The sequence below is a fragment of the Bufo bufo genome, chromosome 2 (genome assembly GCF_905171765.1).
Source record: "Bufo bufo chromosome 2, aBufBuf1.1, whole genome shotgun sequence".
NCBI classification, from domain to species: Eukaryota; Metazoa; Chordata; class Amphibia; order Anura; family Bufonidae; genus Bufo; species Bufo bufo.
The window spans coordinates 305,958,938-305,978,762 of NC_053390.1; the positions used below are offsets into that span (position 1 = coordinate 305,958,938).

General features: G+C 41.9%; 1 protein-coding gene across 3 annotated transcripts in view; it reads right to left on the reverse strand.

Annotated features, from left to right (window-relative positions):
* The window catches only part of LOC120989023, a 284,579-nt gene extending 277,482 nt beyond the window's left edge, over positions 1–7,097 (reverse strand). For all 3 annotated transcript variants that reach the window (XM_040416861.1, XM_040416863.1, XM_040416862.1), the window contains exons 1-2: positions 6,968–7,097; positions 2,764–2,839 (exon numbers count right to left, since the gene is read on the reverse strand). The gene's annotated coding sequence lies outside the window, so the exon portion shown is untranslated. The remainder of the gene's footprint in view (positions 1–2,763; positions 2,840–6,967) is intronic.
* Between the last annotated feature and the right edge of the window lie 12,728 nt (positions 7,098–19,825).

The following is a 19,825-nucleotide window of genomic DNA, read 5'->3' on the forward strand; positions in this document are numbered from 1 at the left end:
CCACGCTCCAGGCCGGGTCTTTTTTGGCCTATATAAAACCCAGCCAGCAGTCTCAGCTGGGTGTGGATTATCCTCCATCTGACAGAGAAGCTGGGGAGTCTCTGTGTTTTGGGACCTGTGAATTTGTGCTGTGCTAAAGGGCTCAGAGCCGCATGCCGGGAAACAGGCCCCTAAAGCCTGCTGTGGACTGCGGATGGAAAACTGCTAACCAGGTGAAGATTTTGTTCTATGGACTTTGCATGGTGTGACAAAACACCAAGACTGTGAACCGTCATTTTGTTTTTCCTTATGTGTGAATAAACACCGAACTGTTTAAGTTAAAGACTTTGTGATTGCCTCTATACTGCGTCTGCTAGCCTGTCTACCAGAGCAAAACCCCACATATCCCATAGAAAGTGTTGAGCACTGATTATCAGCCACAGAGCTCCCATGATACTACTCATCTATAATACCCTCATAATAATGACAGTTTCAGACCTAACCCCACCCCTATAGAGTCATTGTCAGTGTCTCCAGTTGTTAAATGCATTGCACCCAGGGGCCATCCTTATGACATTGTCACCTTCAGTGCCATAACAGAGTCAGGCACACGTTAGGTGTATTGGCCCAGGGCCATAGTGCGTGTGAGAGTGAATCACACATTCCTTATGTCAGCAGACTGGAGAATTAAACCCAAAGCAGCCGTTATCCCTCCCTGATCCCTCTCTGTGTGCATCCCCTATTTTCCTCTTGGGATAGGCCTCGGCACAGGACACAGAGAAAGTGAAAATAAAATGGTTCATGACTGATAACACACAAAGCAAGCAATGGAACAATACAAAAAATAGTTGCAATGGTGTATATAGCCTTTACGTTGTCCTGAATGGTGCATATGTGATGCAGCAACACTGGTAGATGCTACATTTGTAGCACTACTGAGCACATTTGAAGTGCTACTCTATTGCTAGAATATCTATACACCTTGTATCTATTAGTATTCTTGTTATTCAGCACTGACAATGTACTAGGCAGATTCCCAGTAGGACACAGTTTTTGATTACACAGCAATTCCTTTTACAAAAGTACAAACCGGATTCCAAAAAAGTTGGGACACTAAACAAATTGTGAATAAAAACTGAATGCAATGATGTGGAGATGGCAAATGTCAATATTTTATTTGTAATAGAATGTAGATGACAGATCAAACGTTTAATCCGAGTAAATGTATCATTTTAAAGGAAAAATACGTTGATTCCAATTTTCACGGTGTCAACAAATCCCCAAAAAGTTGGGACAAGTAGCAATAAGAGGCTGTAAAAAGTTAATTTGAGCATAACGAAGAGCTGGAAGACCAATTAACACTAATTAGGTCAATTGGCAACATGATTGGGTATAAAAAGAGCTTCTCAGAGTGGCAGTGTCTCTCAGAAGCCAAGATGGGTAGAGGATCACCAATTCCCACAATGTTGCGCAGAAAGATAGTTGAGCAATATCAGAAAGGTGTTACCCAGCGAAAAATTGCAAAGACTTTGCATCTATCATCATCAACTGTGCATAACATCATCCGAAGATTCAGAGAATCTGGAACAATCTCTGTGCATAAGGGTCAAGGCCGTAAAACCATACTGGATGCGCGTGATCTCCGGGCCCTTAAACGACACTGCACCACAAACAGGAATGCTACTGTAAAGGAAATCACAGAATGGGCTCAGGAATACTTCCAGAAACCATTGTCAGTGAACACAATCCACCGTGCCATCCGCCGTTGCCAGCTGAAACTCTACAGTGCAAAGAAGAAGCTAATTCTTAGCAAGATCCACAAGCTCAGGCGTTTTCACTGGGCCAGGGATCATTTAAAATGGAGTGTGGCAAAATGGAAGACTGTGCTGTGGTCAAACGAGTCACGATTCGAAGTTCTTTTTGGAAATCTGGGACGCCATGTCATCCGGACCAAAGAGGACAAGGACAACCCAAGTTGTTATCAACACTCAGTTGAGAAGCCTGCATCTCTGATGGTATGGGGTTGCATGAGTGCGTGTGGCATGGGCAGCTTGCATGTCTGGAAAGGCACCATCAATGCAGAAAAATATATTCAGGTTCTAGAACAACATATGCTCCCATCCAGACGTCATCTCTTTCAGGGAAGACCCTGCATTTTTCAACAAGATAATGCCAGACCACATTCTGCATCAATCACAACATCATGGCTGCGTAGGAGAAGGATCCGGGTACTAAAATGGCCAGTCTGCAGTCCAGATCTTTCACCTATAGAGAACATTTGGCGCATCATAAAGAGGAAGGTGCAGCAAAGAAGGCCCAAGACGATTGAACAGTTAGAGGCCTGTATTAGACAAGAATGGGAGAGCATTCCTATTTCTAAACTTGAGAAACTGGTCTCCTCGGTCCCCAGACGTCTGTTGAGTGTTGTAAGAAGAAGGGGAGATGCCACACAGTGGTGAAAATGGCCTTGTCCCAACTTTTTTGGGATTTGTTGACACCATGAAATTCTGATTCAACATATTTTTCCCTTAAAATGGTACATTTTCTCAGTTTAAACTTTTGTTCCGTGATTTATGTTCTATTCTGAATAAAATATTAGAAGTTGGCACCTCCACATCATTGCATTCAGTTTTTATTCACGATTTGTATAGTGTCCCAATTTTTTTGGAATCCGGTTTGTAGATGGACAGGGTCACTATGGTCATTTATGCCCAGAAGAAATATCTATAGAATCGCATAGCAATTAGCATGTCTGCCTGATTGCTACACAAAAAGGGATCCTACCTTTAATAAGCTTCTGCAGTTCAAGGGTCAGAGATTTCTTTAGTGTGGAACATCTGACACTGTGCTTTTTGTGTAACTACACGGAAAAGGAATTTATCGTTAGACATTACTATGTCACTATCGTTACCCCATTATTACGCCCCACCCCCACACACATACATGAAGATAATTTGTTATGCATTATACTAGCAATCAGGCTATTGCACTGTCCGAACCTGTAATGAGACTTAACAACTTAAAAAATGCCTAGTAGAATGTTAAAATATATGAAAAGGAAAACGCAAAAACACTCTTTCCCAATGAAAAATGTCAATTGTCCTCGTCTCCTGTTTCTAGGTCAGGATGTACATGGCTGTCATCTATACTAGATTTGTTTCTGAACAGGTTTCCTGTCACCCAATGTCATGCATAGAGCGCTACCTCTCCATCTCTCAGTTATTGCTGGTAGGCAATCACACTGAAAAGCCCTCCACCTTTCTTCCCTCTCAATGTGCAGGAACATGCTTGATTGAATCTGAGCCTTTCTGTGTGAAATATGATCTGTTATTTGGAGTCAAACATTTACTTGTTCATAGTGGACCAAAAGGTTCACCCTGTAAGGTTCAAATTTGTATTTATTTTAGGAATGCTTGGAAATTAAGTTCAATTTTAAAGGGGTTGTCTGGGATTTTGATATTGATGACCTAGCCTCAGGATTGGTCATCAATAACAGATCGGTGGGGGTCCGACTCTGGGGACACATTGGAGCTCCAGGGAGAGCAGCGGCCTCTTCAAGCAGCGGCCTTCTGGAACCTCGGCCGATCTCATATCATTGACCTTTCCTGAGGATTGTCCACCAATATCAAATTCCTGGATAAGTCCTTCAACATCAGTGAATGAGGAAGCAACTAGCTTCTTCACCTATAAGGGTTGCATAGAAATCTATTACAGAGAAAAAAAGTTAGCTTACAGTTTTTATTTTATTAGTATAGTATTTTTTAGTATTAAATCACCCACAGAGATGAGCTAGATCGTTTTTACTCAAATCTTTGAAAATACACTTTAATAAAATTTAGAGAAAAAAAATTAGGGAAAAAACTTTCTCAGAATTTAGGCTACTTTCACACTAGCGTTCGGGTGTCCGCTTGTGAGCTCCGTTTGAAGGGGCTCACAAGCGGCCCCGAACGCATTCGTACTGCCCCAATGCATTCTGAGTGGACGCGGATCCGCTCAGAATGCATCAGTCTGGCGGCGTTCAGCCTCTGCTCCGCTCAGCAAGCGGACACCTGAACGCTGCTTGCAGCGTTCGGGTGTCCGCCTGGCCGTGCGGAGGCAAACGGATCCGTCCAGACTTGCAATGTAAGTCAATGGGGACGGATCCGTTTGAATTTGACACTATATGGCTCAATTTTCAAACGGATCCGTCCCCCATTGACTTTCAATGTAAAGTCTGGACGGATCCGTTTGAAGCTACTTTCAGACTTCGAATTTTTTCTACAATATGATGCAGACAGATCCGTTCTAAACGGATCCAAAGTCTGCATTATATGAGCGGATCCGTCTGGGCAGACCCCAGACGGATCCACTCTGAACGGTAGTGTGAAAGTAGCCTTAAAGGTGTCTGTGTTTCCATTTCCTGTTCATCTAATCATAGATGACAATTAATTCATGTAAAATATCCACCTTAGCAGATATGATGTAACATAGCTACACACTGCACATCAATAAGTTCACGCACCAAACAGCAATTTTGTGTTGCATCTGCTCATTGTGATCACTGCATTATCTTTTAATTAGACTTCATTATTTTCCTCTATGATTGTTCATCCCAGTATATACTGCTTGCCAGACTCTCATTTAGCATTCATAATACCCATCATGTGCACTTTCTCACTGTGCCATTTTGTAGATTTTTTTTAGGGTCAAAGTAATTTTTTTCCTGCTGCTTATATAGCACCAACATATTCCACTGTACAGTACAGATTGCCAACATTACTATGTATCCATGTTCTCAGAAGAGCTCATAATCTACTGTATTTTGGGGTTTTAGAGGAGAAAAATAAGAAAAAGTGGGGGGCAATGGCAGTGCATCTTATAAAGGGAATACTTGTGAGCAATTTTATTATAAAAGACCTCACTAGTATGCAGGAGGTGCGGGGAGAGGTGACTGTAGCACTGCTAGCTCTGCCTGTACTCACTGCTTGCTGGTCTTACTCCGGGCACTGCTTGTACAGCCTCAGGATGTAGTGCATGCACTATGACCTGACACTGTATGCAGTCCGGTCACAGTGCAGCACAGGCCCAGAGAAAGGTCAGGGAGCGGTGAGTACAGGCAGCGCTAGCAGCAGCGCTACAGTCACCGCTCCCTGCGCCTTCTGCATACTAGTGAGCGCTTTCATAATAAAAATGCTCACTAGTATTCGTTTCCCCCCCAACACACACACTTTTTCTTATTTTCCTCCTCTTAAAACCTAGGTCTTATCATTAAGCATGTCTTATAAAGTGAAAAATATGGTAATTTTCCCTACACACCCAGGTACACACACCAACTGACCTACTAGTAAATATGTTTGGACTGTGGAAGAAAAATTTGTAGGAAATACACACAAACACAAGGAGAATGAACAACCACCTTGCAAATGTCCGGCTTGGACAGATATGAACCCAGGACCCCAGTGTTACAAGAGAACTGTGCAAAGCACTAACCAAATGATCATATCCATCAAGGGGAAAGTTATATGACCTGTTAAAGAACATTTCTTTAAAGGCATCTCATGAAGATAAATGTCATCTCTAAAGATTCCTAGTGGTCAGCTCTGGCTGGCCATACATTTCTCTTGCAGTGGCCACCTCTGGTAAAATGTAGTATTAAATGCAGACCGTTCAAAGGAATACTCCACTATGTATTACATTGACAGGCTGGGTCAGAGAAAGGCAGAGAGGCTCTTACACACCAGCATGCTCAACCAACGGCCCTCCAGCTGTTGTAAAACTACAACTCCCACAATGCCCTGCTGCAGGCTGATAGCTGTAGGCTGTTCGAGCATGCTGGGAGTTGTAGTTTTGCAACAGCTGGAGGGCCGCAGGTTGAGCATGCCTGGGAGATCATAGAGAGGGTCACAAGCAGATGTCCACTTAATATTCTCTTTCGGAAAAACTCCTGCCCTTTGGTCACTCTTCCTGACAAAGACATATAATTGGGCATAAGAAGTGAAACTGTTCATCCATGTAAATTATGTTATGTCATTGTTTGGAAGAAAAAGGAATATCCAGCAACCAGATGGAGTCCACATAACCTTTATACCAATTAATAAAAAATAGAATTCAGTGCAAAAGACGCTTACATGTTTCATATCATCCGATCCTCACAACACCAAATGCTATTTTTTATTCACTGGAATAAAGGCTACGTGGACTCCATCTGGTTGCTGGATATTCTTTTTTCTTCCATATTCTGACGTTCTTTCTTTTTTTTCTTTGCCTGTTATGTCACTCTTGTTATATTTATTTTCCTTATTTAATCTGGTAAGACACTGTACATCTTTTGATACGTTCTATATAACTACCTAATTGTTTTGGAAGGCAGATATATTGTAAGTTACTCAATTTAGGTAAAAATTAGTCCTTATTACTTGCAGTCGATGACAGTGCAATGAATTTCTAATATAATTTATATGCTGATTAGATGTTGATCATATTCACAGACACATCTCAGCCTCTCCTCATGCAAAGTGCGTTTCACTGGCAGTCTGAGACTGTCCATTTCTTCATACCTTTATATTATGGTGCAGAAACCACTGACATTTAGCTGTGATAGACGTTTTAAGAAGGTGCAGCTTGGCTACAGTAATGTAAATCCTATACTATTAGTCACAAAATTTACAAGTTCAACAAATGCCCCACGAATATTTTGTATGCCTAGTTTGATAAACATATTCTTAGTCCATTTACTTATGTCTCCGAGTCCATATACTACTGACTCACTCCTTTGAAGAGATTCTAAACAAATTAAACTTGTTCCTCTGTTTTGACAAATTGCAGCATTATTTTCTACTATCCTTGTTTTATTTTATTAGTGCAAATGTTACTAAACGCAAACCCTAGGTATCACTTCTTCTCGTCCCAATGTGCTGTATTACCTGTTTAACCAGTCTGCCCTATGGACATAGCGGGCAAATGAAAAATATAAATTATAATAATATATATTAAATATGTATGCACTTACCTTAATAAAGCTGTATGTTTACTAGCATTTTCATTTGCAATGTTAAACAGAAACCTCCAAGTATATTCTTGACCAAATGTGCTAAGTCATTGAAAAAGTCATTTGAGAACTTTCTTACTAAACAAGTCTTGGCATGTTCTATTTAAGAGTGAGCAGCCCACCTCCTTACTGACATCACCAAAGTTGTATCTTCATTCTACTTCCATCTTAGGCTGCTGCCTCATGTTCAGGTTTTATGATGCAGTTTTTAAAGCCAAAACCAGGAGTGGATTAAAAAAATGAGAAGTCTTGATTTTGACTTCAAAAACTGCATCAGGAGACCTGATTGTGTACCCTTATGAGTGGCATACTTTAACGTTATATAACTAACTTATATAGGGGGTGACTCTCAGCCAGGGCAGAGTTCCAGTGGCGTAGCGTGGGTTGCCAGCACCCGGGGCAAGCCAAGTATTGCTCCCCCCAACCTGTGAACACGCCCTTTTTTACAATAAATGCAGTACATGTCACCTACAGTCCTAGGTAACACCACAGATAACACAGTGATAACTCTCTGAGTACAGATAATGTAGTAGATATCTCCTGCAGTCCTATGTAACACCACAGATAACAGTGATAACTCACTGAGTACAGATAATGTAGTAGATGTTACCTGCAGTCCTATGTAACACCACAGATAACACAGTGATAACTCTCTGAGTACAGATAATGTAGTAGATATCTCTTGCAGTCCTATGTAACACGACAGATAACAGTGATAACTCACTGAGTACAGATAATGTAGCAGATGTCACGTGCAATCCTATGTAACACCACAGATAACACAGTGATAACTCTCTGAGTACAGATAATGTAGTAGATATCTCCTGCAGTCCTATGTAACACCACAGATAACAGTGATAACTCACTGAGTACAGATAATGTAGCAGATGTCACGTGCAGTCCTATGTAACACCACAGATAACAGTGATAACTCACTGAGTACAGATAATGTAGCAGATGTCACGTGCAGTCCTATGTAACACCACAGATAACACAGTGATAACTCTCTGAGTACAGATAATGTAGTAGATATCTCCTGCAGTCCTATGTAACACCACAGATGGCACAGTGGTAACTCTCTGAGTACAGATAATGTAGTAGATGGGTGTGAGGCCCCAGAATTCAGAACACATACAGTGTGACCTGAATTCTGGGGCCAGGCTTGGGCAGTGTGGGCCATACCACCCTAAACAGATGGATGGATGGACATTACATATAATGGTACACAATATACAGTAGAGTACGGCAGCACATACCTGTTACATCCAATGACCTCTCCTGTGATGTAGACTTTCCTCAACGTCTTCATTCAGAGATAACACCGCCATGAAACCTTCTTTCAGCCGCATCTCGTCTCTGTAGAGTTTCACAGAAATGTTTTTAGATTTCTCACTTTACTATCATCCTCAGATAACAGTATGTCCATAAGTATAATGCCCTCTGTATAATTATAATATATAATGGCCCCTCTGTGTTATTATTATTCTTAATATTATAATGGCCCCCTCTGTCATAGGCTACATTCACACGTCCGCAGAATGTGTCTGCATCCATTACGCAATTGTGCAGAACGGGTGCGGACCCATACATTCTCTATGGGGACGGAATGGATGCGGAAAGGACACAGTGTGCTCTTCGCATACGCATTTCCGGAGCGGCCTGCCGAACTTTCAGTCTCTGGAAAAAAATAGAACATGTCCTATTCTCGTCCGCAGCTGCAGACAAGAATAGGCTGTTCTATGGGGGTGCCGGCTGGGTTTATTGCGGATCCACAAAACACTACGGACGTGTAAATGGACCCTATTAGTAATAATTATGGCGACCTTCAGCCCCTCCAGCATACAGTCCCATGTAAAATACATCACTCCCTGCCTTCAGCCCCTCCAACATACAGTCCCATGTAAAATACAAAACTCCCCCTGCCTTCAGCCCCTCCAGCATACAGTCCCATGTAAATAATATCACCCTTCCTCTCTTCGCCGCCTGCCTTCAGCCCCTTCAGCATACAGTCCCATATAAAATACATCACTCCCCGCCTTCAGCCCCTCCAACATACAGTCCCATGTAAAATACAAAACTCCCCCTGCCTTCAGCCCTTCCAGCATACAGTAGTCCCATGTAAATAATATCACCCTTCCTCTCTTTGCCGCCTGCCTTCAGCCCCTTCAGCATACAGTCCCATATAAAATACATCACTCCCCGCCTTCAGCCCCTCCAACATACAGTCCCATGTAAAATACAAAACTCCCCCTGCCTTCAGCCCTTCCAGCATACAGTAGTCCCATGTAAATAATATCACCCTTCCTCTCTTTGCCGCCTGCCTTCAGCCCCTTCAGCATACAGTCCCATATAAAATACATCACTCCCCGCCTTCAGGCCCTCCAACATACAGTCCCATGTAAAATACAAAACTCTCCCTGCCTTCAGCCCTTCCAGCATACAGTCCCCATCTAAAATAATATCACCCCTCCTGCCTTCAGCCCCTCCAGCATACAGTCCCATGTAAAATACATCACTCTCCCTGCTTCAGCCCCTCCAGCATACAGTCCCTATGTAAATAATATCACTTCACCCCCCTCTCTTCAGACCCCTCTGACATACAGTCTCCAGTACAAGGATTATTGCTCCTAGTTGTCTATAGCAACCAATTAGAGCTCAGGTTTCATTTTTCAGAGTCCTGTAGGAACCAAAAGCTGAGCTCTGATTGGTTGCTATGGGCAACTAAGACTGATTTATTATTCAGTTTGATAAAAATGGCCCATTGTGTCAGAAAGATGGTGTTCTCCCTGGAACAGCGAATAGTGATTGTGGAAGGCTACGTACGAAGCAGATCGATTAAGGAAACGCAAGAGAACTTTGCTGACAAGTATCCAGGAACAAAACCACAAGCTAAGTGCTGTATTTAGAGTCTGGTTCAGAAATGGCATCAAACTGGCTCTGTTGCAAAAATGAAGAAACCAAGGCTTCCATCTATCAGGATGGCTAAAATTGTGAATTAAATTTAGCAGCGGATTGCAAGTAGCCCCCAAAAATCAATTCAAAGACGGTCTCAGCAAATTAATGTATCATGAACGACGTGTCAGTGAGTGCTGAGATCTCGGAACATGAAACCGTATGGAATAACGTGTGTCCGGGAACAGAAAGAGTCTGACAAAGCTAAACGCCTAAACTATTGGATTTGGTTGCTGACTATGATTGCTGACAGACATTTGGACCCATTCATATACTTCATGACGGACAAAACTTGGTTTCATTTATCAGATCACCTAAATTCCCAGAACATGAGGTACTGGTCCTCTGAAAATCCCCATTTGACTCACGAAACACCACTTCACGGCCAGAAAATTGGCATTTGGTGCAGAATGTCAGGAACACGAATAGTGGGCCCAATTGTCTTCAAATCAACTGTGAATAGCTTAATTTATACCAGAAGAGAAAATGTGCTGCTTTTTCAAACAAGATGGGGCAACGTGTCACACCTCATGGAACTCACTGGCAAGGGATCATCAACTGTTTACAGAGGAGCGAACTGTGAGCAAGGGGTTATGGCCACCACGTTCCCCAGACTTGTCCACATGTGATTTTTATCTGTGGGGAAATCTTAAACTTTTTCGTGGTCCACCCTGTATTAAAAAGTGTAAAAAAAGAAAAGATATAAATAAAACTAAAAAAAAGAATATAAAAATTCTAATCAGCCCCCTTTCCCCAAAATAAAAATACATGAACAATTAAAAAATAAACATCATGGGCATTGCCGCATGTGAAAACGCCAATATTATTAAAATATTTATCCCATACGGCACACAGCGAAAAAAAAAAAAAAGTCAGAATGGCTGATTCGTTTTTTTTGTCACTTTGCCTCCCACAAAAAATTGAATACAAAGCAATCGAAAAGTCATACACACTTCAAAATAGCATTAGCGAAAAGTACAGATCACCCCACAAAAATGAGCACTCACATAGCTCCATATACATGAAAATACAAAATTATTGGGGTAATAAAAAGGTGATGCAAAGTTTTTCCCAGTATTAAAACACAAGAAAAACTATACATGTGGTATTGTTGTAATCATACTGACTTGTAGAATGAAAGTACAAATTGTACCACAAAAAACATGTCCTCATACGACTATGTGAATAGAAAAATAAAAAAGTTATGACTTTTAAGTTAAGGCTGGGAGTAAAAAAAGGAAATCGCTCGGTCATTAAAGAGGAACTTTCACCTCTCCTGACATGCCTGTTTTAATAGCTTCATGCATTCCCCATGTAATAACAATTCTGGATTATCTATTCTTATGGCTCTGTGTTGTGCCATTCTTGTATTATTTCTACTAGAAGTTATGAATGAATTCCTAGCAGTCTGCAGTAAGGGTACAGAGGGGTGGTAGCCAGTTGGGGAGGGGGGGTGTAACTGCACAGTCTGAAAATGGCAGCACTGATTGGATAGAGTGAGTCTGTGCAGGTACACACTGCCAACTTGTTACCACCCCTCTGTACCCTTACTGCAGACTGCTAGCAATTCATTCATAACTTCTAGTACAAATAATAAAGGAATGGCACAACATAGAGCCATAAGAATAGATGTTTCAGAATTGTTATTACATGGGGAATGCATGAAGCTATTAAAACAGGCATGTCAGGAGAGGTGACAGGTCCTCTTTAAGAGGTTAATAGTTGTCTAAGGAATCTTCTGCCACACTGAATGCCCTTGGGTACACAAGTCAGTAGTACTGATATACCAATGGCTACCATAGCAATGCCCATACAACAGTACCAACCAAGCAGTAGTGTCTATAGAGGAGTGCCAGGGACTGCCTATGAAGTGTGGTTAACCTTAGTACCGTACTTTTCATTAAGACATTTTTTTCATGTTAGTAACTATAAAATGCTTACTTATTAAGGTACTGGTGAGCATGACAATGGTAAGATGGCAAGAATGAATAATTTAGAAAAAAAAAAGATTATTGCAGCCTTTGTCATCGCTGGAGAACATCAGGTGCAATAATGCAAACCTCTGTTACTGAAAATAATGGTACATTTTTCAGTTTCTACAGTCAGAAAATAGAATTAAAGTATTGCAATCATCGGTGTTATCCTGGACAATAGCTGGTGGCAAGAAGGTACAGAATCTACAATAGCAGAATGCTGCATTCTTCTTTATACCTATCGACTGGAGCTACAGGAATGAGATGGGAAATCTATAATGGATAAAAGAGCAATAACAAATAAATAGAAAAAGAATGATTTAATATAATATTGGATTTAACTCATGATGGTGGCGGTAGTAATGTTTAATGATGAAGAGCGCTTAATGAAAACTTTACTGCTTATCTGTGTGAAATTATACAGCCAGTGTTAAAGACTACTTTGGTTTCTCTAACACATAAATGAAATAAAATGTTATATGGGTTTTCTTTGTATAAATGCCACTATTAAACATCTCCTGTTCTCCTTAATCAGCATTTCCACATATTATTACTATCAAAGTTTTTGTCTTTCTTTCACTTGAAGCGTATTGTGTCAGTAGCCTCATTTAAGGGTGTGCATTAAATGGGTTTCCCTGGATTTTCATATTGATGGTCTATCCTTAGGAGAGATCATCCAACTCCCTGTGCCCCCACCGATCAGCTGTTTATGGAAGCTGTTTGAGGAAGAGCTCAGCCTCGGCTTCCTCACAGTTTACCAAGAACATCGCTGTCCACTGGAAAGCAGCTATAATTGGTATTGCAGCTTAACCCCATCTACTTGAATGGAACTGACCTGCGCCTTGGCCATGCGACCAATTAACGAGACATCACTGGCCAAATTCCCAGAGAACACCTTTAATTATGTCAATATATTAGTATAGTTTTACTAGTCAATCTAAAGTGTGTGTCACGTGCAAGTGGTAGGAAATAAATGCTATATACACAAGGTACCCAGCTCCTCAGTGAAGGCCCTTTTCCACAGGGTAATGACCGTCCCAACAACTGTTTGTAAAAACATTCATTCCTGATCATTGCATATTGTATGCGAACACCTCTGGTGGACACTTATCGCCAAGAAGAACAAAAGTATGATGCAAAATAATTCAGTTTGCTTGATCCATCTCTCCCTTAACATCATATGTCAGAGAAAAGCTGGGAGCTCGCTATCACGTTTGGGTGTGGGAGGGAAACACCACACCGAACACAGGAGGGAAAGGGGTGAAAGAATAATGCCTGGAAATTAGGGAAAGGAGATGGACACCTCCTAGTAAAACCCTAATCAAAGTCCTGACTAACTACCAATATGAACAGACCCCAGAGGTAGGTGAGTTCATACACAGGAATACCTAGTGTCCTAACTCACCCTATAGGACCCTGGTACTAATGTCAGGACTGAGACAACCTGTTCCTCTAAAAGGAAGGACAAACAGGAGTCTCCCTCAGGCCTTAATACAAATGACAGGGAAATGCAACACACAAAATAACCCAAACAAAATGCAAAAGGGAAAGAAAACACTTAACTTCAAGTGGCTATGGCAGCACCAGGAACTCAGCCGAGATCCACACACTAGCAATCCACAACTCAAACAGAAGCTATAAACCGCATAGCATAGTGGGAGAAACAACAATAAATAGAGAAGGTTAAGTAACCATAATAACCACACCTGGGGAAAAAAGGTCTTGCAAGCACCAGAAACAACACAGATGTCATTTGATCCAAAGGGAAAACATGTCAGATAAAACCACGTGTTACCAGTCTCACCGATCTCCTGCTACCTGTCATGGGAACGTCCGTGACAGTAACCACCCTTCTACGGGTGACCTCCGGGCACCCAAGACCAACCTTATCCGGATGAGACCTGTGAAAGGCTTTTACCAAACGACTGGAATTCACATCAGATTCCGGTACCCACATCCTCTCCTCTGGTCTATAACCCTTCCAGTGAACAAGATACTGAAGAGATCTACAGAGAACTCGAAAGTCAATAATCTTGGCGATCTGGAATTCTAAACTGCCTTCTACCATGACAGGAGTGGCTGGCAAGTGGGACGACTCCAAAGGTTCAACATATCTCTTCAACAAAGATTTGTGAAACACATTATGAATTTTCAGAGTCTGAGAAAGTTCAAGACAAAAAGCTACAGGATTAATAATGGCAGTGATCTTATATGGACCAATAAACCTTGGACCCAACTTCCTAGAAGGAACCTTCAACTTAATATTTCACCCATACTTAAGTCTGGACCATTCATACGTTTCCTGTCAGCCACATGTTTATACTTGTTGCCCATATTCATCAAGTTATTTAGAATTTTCCGCCATATAGAAGACAATGATGACAAAAAAGTTCCTCCTCAGGGATATCGGAAGTATCCAAACCAGAGAATGTGCCAAATTGCGGGTGAAACCCATATGCCCCAAAAAATGGTGACTTACCAGTGGACTCATGTCTACGATTGTTTATGGCAAACTCTGCCAAAGACAAAAATGAGGACCATTCCTCCTCGTTCTCAGAGACAAAACATCTTAAGTAAGTCTCCAGACTCTGATTAGTGTGCTCCGTTAGTCTGTCAATTTGTCTGAAGATGAAAAGCAGAAGAAAAAGATAGTTGTACCCCCAGCCGAGTACAGAACGCCTTCCAGAATCTGGACACAAACTGAGTCCCACGATCCGAGACCACGTCAGAGGGAATGCCATGAAGTTTCACAATGTTGCCAACAGACACTTGCGCAAGTGTTTTAACATTAGGTAGGCCGGGCAATGCTATAAAGTGCACCATTTTACTAAAATAATCAACTACCACCAAAATAACTGTCTTCCCAGATGAATTAGGCAGATCAGTAATAAAATCCATAGACAAGTGAGTCCATGGTCTGGACAGTATGGGCAACGGAAGAAGAGATCCAGAAGGTCGAGTATGTGTCACCTTAGCGCATGCACAGATAATACAGGCCGACACATAGTCCTCTACACACTTATGCAACCGCGGCCACCAGAATCTACAAGAGATGAGGTCGGCAGTGGATCTACTCCCAGGGTGTCTAGTAAGAACCGTACAGTAGAAACATAGAAACATAGAATGTGTCGGCAGATAAGAACCATTTGGCCCATCTAGTCAGTCCAATATACTGAATACTATGAATAGCCCTTGGCCCTATCTTATATAAAGGATGGCCTTATGCCTATCCCATGCATGCTTAAACTCCTTCACTGTATTTGCAGCTACCACTTCTGCAGAAGGCTATTCCATGCATCCACTACTCTCTCAGTAAAGTAATACTTCCTGATATTACTTTTAAACCTTTGCCCCTCTAATTTAAAACTATGTCCTCTTGTAGCAGTTTTTCTTCTTTTAAATATTCTCTCCTCTTTTACCTTGTTGATTCCCTTTATGTATTTAAAAGTTTCTATCATATCCCCTCTGTCTCGTCTTTCTTCCAAGCTATACATGTTAAGGTCCTTTAATCTTTCCTGGTAAATTTTATCCTGCAATCCATGTACCAGTTTAGTAGCTCTTCTCTGAACTCTCTCCCAAGTATCAATATCCGTCTGGAGATATGGTCTCCAGTACTGAGCACAATACTCCAAATGAGGTCTCACTAGTGCTCTGTAGAGCGGCATGAGCACCTCCCTCTTTCTACTGGTAATTCCTCTCCCTATTCACCCAAGAATTGTGCTAGCATTTCCTGCTGCTCTATGACATTGTCTGCCTACCTTTAAGTCTTCTGAAATAATGACCCCAAATCCCTTTCCTCAGATACTGAGGTTAGGACTGTATCACTGATTTTATATTCTGCTCTTTGGTTTTTACGCCCCAGGTGCATTATCTTGCACTTATCACCATGAAATTTTAGTTGCCAGATTTTTGACCATTCCTCTAGTTTTCCTAAATCCTTTTCCATTTGGTGTATCCCTCCAGGAACATCAACCCTGTTACAAATCTTTGTGTCATCAGCAAAAAGACACACCTTACCATCGAGGCCTTCTGCAATTTCGCTGATAAGGATATTAAAGGGTTTCTATCACTTCGTATGACATAATTAGCTGTCAGACACTAGCGATCTGCTAGTGTCTGCTCTGGCCAACCATCCTACTATAATCACTTGTGGGGCAGCGGTTTTGCTAAAAAACTAACTTTTATAAATATGCTAATGAGCCTCTAGGTGCTATGTGGGCGTCATTAGCACCTAGAGGCTCCGTCTACCTTCATACACAGCCGCCGCCCAGCGCGTCCCTCCAGCCCGCCCATGTCCTCCTCCGTGTGACGCAGCGGACGAGTTCTCGCGCATGCGCCGTGCGCGGCTGTATTCGGCGCATTTGAGATCTCAGCTCGGAGCGGTCAGACATTCAATGCGCATGCGCGGCTGTATTCGGCGCATGCGCATTGAATGTCTGACCGCTCCGAGCTGAGATCTCAAATGCGCCGAATACAGCCGCGCACGGCGCATGCGCGAGAACTCGTCCGCTGAGTCACACGGAGGAGGACATGGGCGGGCTGGAGGGACGCGCTGGGCGGCGGCTGTGTATGAAGGTAGACGGAGCCTCTAGGTGCTAATGACGCCCACATAGCACCTAGAGGCTCATTAGCATATTTATAAAAGTTAGTTTTTTAGCAAAACCGCTGCCCCACAAGTGATTATAGTAGGATGGTTGGCCAGAGCAGACACTAGCAGATCGCTAGTGTCTGACAGCTAATTATGTCATACGAAGTGATAGAAACCCTTTAAACAATATGGGTCCCAGAACAAATCCCTGAGGTACCCCACTGGTAACAAGACCATGGTCTGAATATACTCCATTGACTGCAACCCTCTGTTGTCTGTCCCTCAGCCACTGCCTAATCTATTCAACAATATGGGAGTCCAAGCCCAAAGACTGCAATTTATTAATAAGCCTTCTATGTGGGACAGTATCAAAAGCCTTACTAAAGTCTAGATAAGCGATGTCTACTGCACCTCCGCCATCTATTATTTTAGTCACCAATCAAAAAAAATCAATAGGATTAGTTTGACATGATCTCCCTGAAGTAAACCCATGCTGTTTTTCATCTTTCAATCCATGGGATTTTAGATGTTCCACAATCCTCTCCTTAAGTATGGTTTCCATTAATTTCCCCACTATTGATGTCAGGCTTACTGGCCTATAGTTGCCCGATTCCTCCCTACTACCTTTCTTGTGAATGGGCACAACATTTGCTCATTTCCAATCTTCTGGGACGACTCCTGTTGCCAGTGATTGGTTAAATAACTCTGTTAATGGTTTTGCTAGTTCACTGCTGAGCTCTTTTAATAGCTTTGGGTGTATCCCATCAGGCCCCTGTGACTTATTTGTATTAATTTTAGACAGCTGACTTAGAACCTCTTCCTCTGTAAAGACACATGCATCAAAAGATTCATTAGTCTTCTTTCCTAACTGAGTTCCTTTTCCTTCATTTTCCTTTGTAAAAACTGAACAGAAGTATTCATTGAGGCAGTCAGCTAGTTCTTTATCTTCTTCCATATACCTTCCTTCTTTTGTTTTTAATTTTGTAATTCCTTGTTTTAGTTTCCTTTTTTCATTTATGTATCTGAAGAATGCCTTATCACCTTTTTTTCTCTGACTGAGCTAATTTCTCTTCTGCCTGTGCTTTGGAAGCTCTTATAACTTGTCTGGCCTCTCTCTGCCTAATCTTATAAATTTGCCTGTCATCCTCATTTTTTTAATTTTTTTTTATAATTACTAAATGCTATCTTTTTGTTTTTAATGATTTTGCCCACTTCTTCTGAGTACCACAGTGGTCTCTTCCTTTTTTTGCTTTTACTGACAAGTCTAATGCAATTTTCTGTTGCCTTCAATAGTGCCACTTTTAAGTAGTCCCATTTCTCCTGGACTCCAATGAAACTGCTCCAATCTGATAGGGACTTGATACCACTAATCTAATTTTAGAAAAGTCAGTTTTTCTAAAATCTAAAACTTTTGTTTTTGTGTGGTGTGACTCAGTCACTGTACTTATAGTAAACCACACTGACTGGTGATCACTAGATCCCAAGCTTTCCCCTACAGTAATATCAGATACCAAATTCCCATTTGTGAATACTAAATCTAAAATGGCCTCCTTCCAGGTTGGCTCCTCAACTAATTGCTGTAGAGATAATCCCAGTAGGGAATTTAGAATATCTGTACTCCTGGCAGAACTAGCTATTTTGGTTTTCCAGTTTACATCAGGAAGATTGAAGTCTCCCATAATAATAACTTCCCCCTTCAATGTCATTTTAGCTATTTCCTCAACTAGTAGATCATCAAATTGTTTGACTTGGCTAGGTGGTCTATATATCACAACTACACGAGTTACCTTATGATTATCAAGCTGCAAGGTAACCCAAACTGACTCTAAATTGTTCTCGCTAACTTGTATCAAATTCGATTTTATGCTATCTTTCACATACAGGGCCACCCCTCCCCCCTTGTTGCCTTCTCTGTCTTTCCTGTATAGAGAGAACCCTGGTATTGTTATATCCCAGTCATTACTGCCATTGAACCACGTCTCAGTAACAGCCACTAAATCTATACTCTCAGATGCCATTATAACCTCAAGTTGATTTATCTTATTCCCTAAACTGCGAGCATTTGTAGACAAGAATCTGAGCTTGTCATTTCTTAACCTTTGTGCTACTGGCATATTCTGGCATTGTTCCGGGGGTGGGGGGGGGGGGGCTCAGTTGGACTGCTGGATTATCACTCTTTTGCCCCCCTTTCCTAGTTTAAATGCTCCTTAGCAAATACTTGGAACTGTTCACTGAGGACATTCGTTCCCTTGAGAGAAAGATGCAAACCATCTTTCTTGTACAGTTCTTTTCCATTCCAACAAGAGCTAACATGAGACACAAAGCCAAACCCTTGGTTCAGACACCATTCACCAAGCCATACATTGAATTCCTTAATGCGCATCTTCCTGTCATGCTGAAGGTTATGTACAGGCAAAACTGCAGAGAATGAAACAGTTGATGCAACCTCCCGTATATCCTTTCCAAGTGTGTGAAAAGCTTCTTTCACCTCAAAGGTTCCTCAAACACCTTATGATGCAATTTTGATGGAACAAACAATTTCCCAGAGGGGCAAGGCTCCAGTGTGTCTCCCTGAGCCTCTAACACCTTCACCTCTAGGTCTGGCTATAGAGCGGATATCACCACCCCCTCTGACAGTATCGGACTCGGATTTTCAAAATCACCACCTCCAGGAAAACTATGTGACAAGGCATCTGCCTTGATATTCTTAACCCCAGGATGATAAGTGACAATGAAATTGAATCTGGTGAAAAACAAAGACCATCGTGCCTGCCTCGGGTTCAGTTGTTTAGCAGACTCCAGGTAAGCCAGATTTTTGTGATCTGTGAACACCGTGATCGGATGAATCGCCCCTTCCAACCAATGACGCCACTCTTCAAAAGCCAACTTAATGGCCAGCAACTCTCTGTTACCCACATCGTAATTTCTCTCTGTGGCAGAGAGTTTTTTAGAGAAAAATGCACATGGGCGCCATTTACCAGGTGACGGGCCCTGCAATAAGACTGCTCATACCCCCACCTCGGACAAGTCAACTTCCACAATGAAAGGTTGTGATACATCTGGCTGCTCCAATATAGGGGCAGAAGCAAAGCCCTCCTTAACAGCAGAAAAGGCTCGCAACGCCGAATCAGACCACACTGAATCATCCGTCCCTTTCTTAGTCATGTCAGTTAAGGGTTTCTCCACTGTCAAATAGTTCTGAATACATTTTTGGTAATAGTTGGTGAACCCCAAAAAACGCATAAGAGCCTTCAGATTTTTCAGGTCGATCCCAGTCCAATACAGCACAGACTTTCTCTGGATCCA